This window comes from Dreissena polymorpha, chromosome 8, assembly GCF_020536995.1.
Source record: "Dreissena polymorpha isolate Duluth1 chromosome 8, UMN_Dpol_1.0, whole genome shotgun sequence".
In the NCBI taxonomy this organism is placed as follows: domain Eukaryota; kingdom Metazoa; phylum Mollusca; class Bivalvia; order Myida; family Dreissenidae; genus Dreissena; species Dreissena polymorpha.
Window position 1 is genome coordinate 3,988,624 of NC_068362.1, and position 6,549 is coordinate 3,995,172.

Sequence of the window (6,549 nt, forward strand, 5' to 3'; positions counted from 1 at the left end):
TACTATATCTTAGTATTTCTATCGTACCTTTCATAATCAAAATTATCATTATCCATATTAGCAGCAGCAGCAGCAGCATCAGTAGCCGCATAAGAAAGTACATAAGAAGAACATCGACCAATGCATAAAGAGCATAATCATATTCATCAGTATTACCAAAACCTTAAAGGGACGGCCAACCACGACGACGTACAAAAGAAAAGTTGTAAAATACCGTATTTTTTACAATTATTAGTTTATATTGATTAAAATAATACGACTGGTATATAACATTACTTGAAAAAGTTGTAAAGTTTTAATATGTTCAGTATATTTGGTAATACATTTGACTGGGTATGTCTACCGGGTAACTTATAAGTTAACTATACATAACGCCCGTAGATCATCATCGTTACGTGGTAAACCCAGGACTGCAAATTGTGCATGCGTAGTTAATTGTATATATCTAATAAAGAAAATGATCAATCTACTTGCGTTAGTTATATTGTGTTTATCGTTATGTCACCGCGACGTACTTTCGATTTCATATCGCAAAATTTTATTACCAAATATACTGAAAATATGAACTTTTTTCAAGTAATTTAATATACCAGTCGTGATATTTAAATCAATATAAACAAATAATTGTAAAAGAATACGGTATTTTACAACTTTTCTTCTTTCGTCATTCGTGGTTGACAGTTCCTTTAAGAATTAGCAGCCTAAATGTCAGCAATAGCGATAAAACACGATAGACACGAAACTACGGCAGTTTGATAACGATAGCACGAACGGACGATTATGATAACGTGATCCTCATCATCATCCTCATCATCATCATCACCATCGTCATCTTCATCATCATCATCATCATCATCATCATCATCATCATCATCATCATCATCATCATCATCATCATCATCATCATCATCATCATCATCACCACCACCATCATCATCATCATCATCATCATCATCATCATCATCATCATCATCATCATCATCATCACCACCACCACCACCACCACCACCATCATCATCATCATCATCATCATCATCATCATCGTCATTAGTCTCATTATCATCATAATAATAATCATAATCAGCATCATCATCATCTTAGATTAAGTAATCAGTAAGAACATGTTACGGATACTACTTTCTGTAAACAGTTGCGGGCAATAAACCGACTAAAAAATAAACAAACCATTACAATTAGTAATTTCTTCATCACAATTACGCGCATTCTTGGTATGGAATTTGAAATTGCACGCCATTTATTTCCTGTGTAAAGTTGTTTAAGTACATGATTAGATGCAGTTATTTTCAGCAACACTCATTTTACGCTGTCATCATTTTGATTAGTTCAATCGGCTTAATGTTCTCGTCATTACAATAGAAAATATGTGTAAATAGTTACTTAACTGAAATTGCAAAATGACGTTTATTATAGCAAAACGATTCTGACTTTAACATATATGTATTTTTCTCAAACATATTTACAGGGAAAGCAATACATTTATTAGGAAACACAGGTCTTATACTAAGATTCGCGTATCATTAATATATTGACCAATTGCAATGAGTTCATCGTAAAATCATAAAATCGGGCTGTGTCCTTCTTCCTTTCGTTCAAAAATTCCTCAGCAAAGCAGAGCGGAAGTAGTTTGCCGGTTGTCATCTGTTAATACGTCATATCTGGTTTAGTCATAATAACAACCCAGTCCGTACCGAACTGTACGTGAATATAGCAAATAGCTGAAAGCACCCTACCGAAAATGTAATGCAATTAGTTTATATTTTACAGCAAAAAAAGACAACGATCGTGATATGAAATTCTACACAAAAGCGGAAAGATTACCAATGATGGTAAATAAACAATTCCTATTCATCATAATAATGTTTTATTTTCGATATGTGATAACTAAGAAGTTAAACTTGGGAACATATTTTTAAAGTAGAATCTACAAATAATTTAATATACTAGAGAGCTCAATAATTATCATAATAAATTATGATCTTTGAAACCTATATCACTACAAAACTGTCTAAGCATTGGTTCCACGACTAACATATCTCTTTCTCAATTTAAACTGAATTGACAGCAAATTAAAATTCTTGTTACATTTCAACATCGATTTTCATTGGTTGAAAACCGGGTCTATGCATGTTCGTACAGTGTCGTTCCACATAAGTGTGTATAATCCACACATGCTAATCAGGGACGACAATTTCCGCTTTAATTGTTGTTGTTATTTTTCGTTTGAAGGAAGTCTCTTCTTTACGAAATGCTACGCTAGGCAAAAAGTGCCGATCCTGATAAATGGTTGCGTACTGATAACCATTGTGACGACACTTTAAGCCCAGTTTTCTTACAGCGCGGCTATAAAGAAAATAGAGCGTAGGATTTTTCGCATTCACAGTTCATTGACACTATAATATACATATTTAAAAAATTTTATACCTCAGTGAGACATTGTCTGCAATGCTATCTCGATGTCCTTGAACTTCGTGTGACCCTCAGATATCGCCTTGGTGATAGCGGTCATCTCGGCACAGAAAGAATAGAAGGTGGCGTTTTCTACGTTACAATATACAGCAAAAAACGCCGATAATCTCATAAAAAGTATGCATATCTTAGGGTGAGTTTCAACACGTTTGTTAGAAATACACTGATCAATAAACAAACAAAAAAATCTTACCATGTCATTCACGACAAAAGAACTGACACAATTTGTTTACATATAGATATAATCCCACTAACATTCCATTAAATGCATATAACAAATCCAACGAAGAGTTGACTCATCCGCGTTTTTTTAATTTTAATAATTGGAGTGACTTTTAAAATGGGGGATCAAGTACATGCTCTCAGTATTAAATTCATCGTAAATGATGATTGTTTGTAATAGGACGTTTTAAAAGTCCACGTTAACCCCTGAAATTAAGTATTCGAACAATAGAAACTAATAGATACGTTATTTGTTATGTAATATATACCTTTATATGTGTTTAAAAGTTGCTTGTGAAAGATTTCCAATGTTGGCGTGGTCTTAAGTTGCGGGGGCGGGGGGGGGGGGGTGGCGGACGGGGAGCCGAGGTACCCAGAGGAAACACCACCTACTCAATATGGTGATCGCCAACCAAAATCACATGCTTATGGTAATGGGGATTTAACCTGAGAAGCACGTGGACCAACTACTGCGCTAACCGGACAGCCTCCAATTAGACTCCCAAACGCTCAGCCCTGTATATTGCCTCTTTGTCGCACAAAAGTGCAGCGCCCACCCAGAAGTGACTGTACTTGCAGAAGGCATTGACCTTGACCTCGTGGCCTTTGGTATACGGATCTTGATCGTATGTGAATAAAATTACACATGTTCTGTAAAAACGGGGCTTAATGCATGTGCGAAAAGTGTTTCCTGAATGCGTGGCGAAAAGTGTCATTGCTAAGCAGTCTGCATTCTCATGTGAGACTTAGTTAAATCTTAGTCAACGGAAAGGTTCAGGCTTTTGAGGTTGCTGTTTAATGTAAGTTCAATATAAGTTCATTTTTTACTATTTGTCACAATATGTATGTCTTACAGGATGCAATATCATTCCTCCGTTTGAAGTCTTTCCTCTATAACTTTAAGCGTGCACTATAATAACAGCAGCTTTAAAACAAACCTATTATTAAAACAAATATTATATAATGCAGAAGATATCATTCAAATATAAGAAACAAAAACGGGTCATACAATGACATATACAGCGTTCCGTAGTACCAGGCTTAAACCCAGTTGAGGGTAAAGTGGGTTGTAAAGCAATAAACAGTTGTAGTGAATAACGTGCTTTTTACCGCGTTAACATTGTTGCGATTGGTCACGTAAGAATTATTGCAGTATATGTCAACAAGTTTATCATGTTTACTTTGACTGAACACTTATATTTGCATAGTGATAAAGTTTCACGCTGATTGAGCAAAAACGTTTTACATTCTTGACTTCTTAAGTGTTCACAGAGTTTTAATATAGCCATCTTCATTTCCCGGTCGTTTGTTGTTATGCTCTTAAATGGCCGGAACCATTTTCAAACTCGACTGAAAAATCATGTGACAACATGTTTTGAGCAAGTTTCATAACTTTCTTCTATAAAGTTCGCAATGTTTCACTTGACGGTCATGTTTTTCAGCGGAATAGTAGCATTTGCGCACTTGGAAATGTCATCACAAGGAAAGAAGTTCTAATTAAGTTTATATATAGTCTGTTTTTATGTAAATAATATGTCAGAAATTATGGCAGTTAACCCATTCATGTCTAGCGTCTAGAAAAAAGGCATTGGCAAACAGCGTAGACCCAGTTGAGACGCCGCATGATGCGGCGTCTCATCAGGGTCTGCGCTCTTTGCTTCAAGGAATTTCTGTAACAAAAATTCTAAATATAGAAATAAATATACTAGACATCCCTAATTTTGGAAATTAATTGATCAAATTCAGAAGGATGGGAGAGTCCACTAGGCATAAATTGGTTAAGGTAAACATAAATGTATTCGATCGTACATATTTATCTAATTGTAGCATACTTGTAAACATATGTGTTATTGTTTTAATCAAAGCAAGCGAATACATTTGATTTGGGCTAACGTTAACTTCCGTTATTTCTGACATATTATTAACATTTAGACAGATTATATGGTAATATTATTGACATATGATATCTATTACAATCCATACTGCAAATAAACGTCGGACGGTATTTGATGCTGAAAGTAAACTGTTTACCAGTTGAAAATATTATTTGATATAATAGTTGTGTAATATTTATGATTTAATGATAACACTATTACACTGTGTTAAACTTTAATGTGCATATCGACGTACAATCTGGAACACTTTACCTTGGTCAATGTTGCAGCAGTCCAAAATATTAAAAAATAGACAGTGTACATGATTTCCACTATAAACACGCTCGAGACCTTAACAGATGGTACGATTGATAAAACATGAATATTGCATAATGTAGCTACTTTTATTGGTATTGATAAACCCAATAGCAAGTATGGTCAATCTTTTTATTATACTAGCTAGTAGTATCCACCTTATTTGCACATAAATAGGTTAAAGATAACTTACGACAGATGTTTGCGAATGTGTTTCGTAATTTATATACCCTGTTTATATACATCAGTGCCTTTATACAATGGCTGACTCAATCGAAACATGACTGGTAAGCTGGTGAAAATGTTGGGTAAGCTATTTGTTTGTTTGTCTTGTTTTTTTTTGTAATATTTATTGATCAATAATATGAATCATGATAAACAATTTTTTTTTTATTGCATACTAATGTTCATGTTTCATCTGATAGAATCTTCCGTATAATGTGTATTCGTATCAGCACTCGTATCGTCATATATCAATGTTAAAAAGAGGAAGTCTTCCTAATCTATTGATCAATGAGATTGTATTGAAACGCGATACTTTGAACGCACACTTCAAGTCCTAAATTACCATTCATGTTATGGACAAATCTTTTAACGAATAACGCACTGCTTTAGTTTGTTGTTTAAAGTATATAAACAGATGTATACATACTTATTTATTTTCTTGTTTCCTGATGATGAAATGTTAATGCTTCATGTAAATAAGGCTCAAGTTATTTCCATTCAACTGCTAGATCATCGCGCAGTGTGTTATAATAATGCTTTTCTCTAAATTAAAAACTTTTAACTTAACCTTATTTGATTATGTTCGATAAATCCATATCTTAATTAAAGGTCAAATACTTTTTTTTTATTAAACAATCAACAACGGATAGTAAGTAAACAAGTCAACCAAGAAATGTACGCATTTTATTGTATACACTAGACTGTAAATTCATACACAGGCCAGCGAAGTAAACAGTACAACGCACGGACTTCCGTAAGGGAAATCGCTTATGCATGAGCTGGTTTTAGTTGTTCGCTTGCGAACAACTAAGGTTAATACTACATTTTGCAAGCCAGTTTTGTTAGGTACTATAAAGATGATAAGAGCTGCATCCGCGTCGAGAACGAGTTGTATCACGTATGCGAGAGTTTTCAGTTCTTCCACTATATTCAAATTGACACATAATATAAATATCATGTAAACTGGAATATTTTTTAACGGAGCAAATATAGAAAAAAATCCAATTAACAATATAATTTGAATTATACATGTCGCGGTAGCGAATGTTTATGACTGATAAAAATAGTCAACTATTTTAATACAAAATCTGAGGTTATAAATATAACGGAAAATAAATTTACTGCTTATCAACAAGTAAAGTGGGATATCGAGAGTTCAATACACTTTCACGCGTCAGTTGCGTACTCTCGTTGATAGTGATTGGTAACACAGCGGGGTTAAATCTGATTTGCCAGGGAAACATTATTTTGTTCTCATCAGGTAGCCGCAATCTCTCCTGTATTCTCAATTGCAAGGATGATAACAACGCAATTGTGTAAGGTTAAGTTTGTTGATATTAAATTCTCAATTTATAATACGTTGAACATGAGTTCACAAATAACAATAAGTTTACTATACACAACGACAAAAATGCTTTAAAATCGC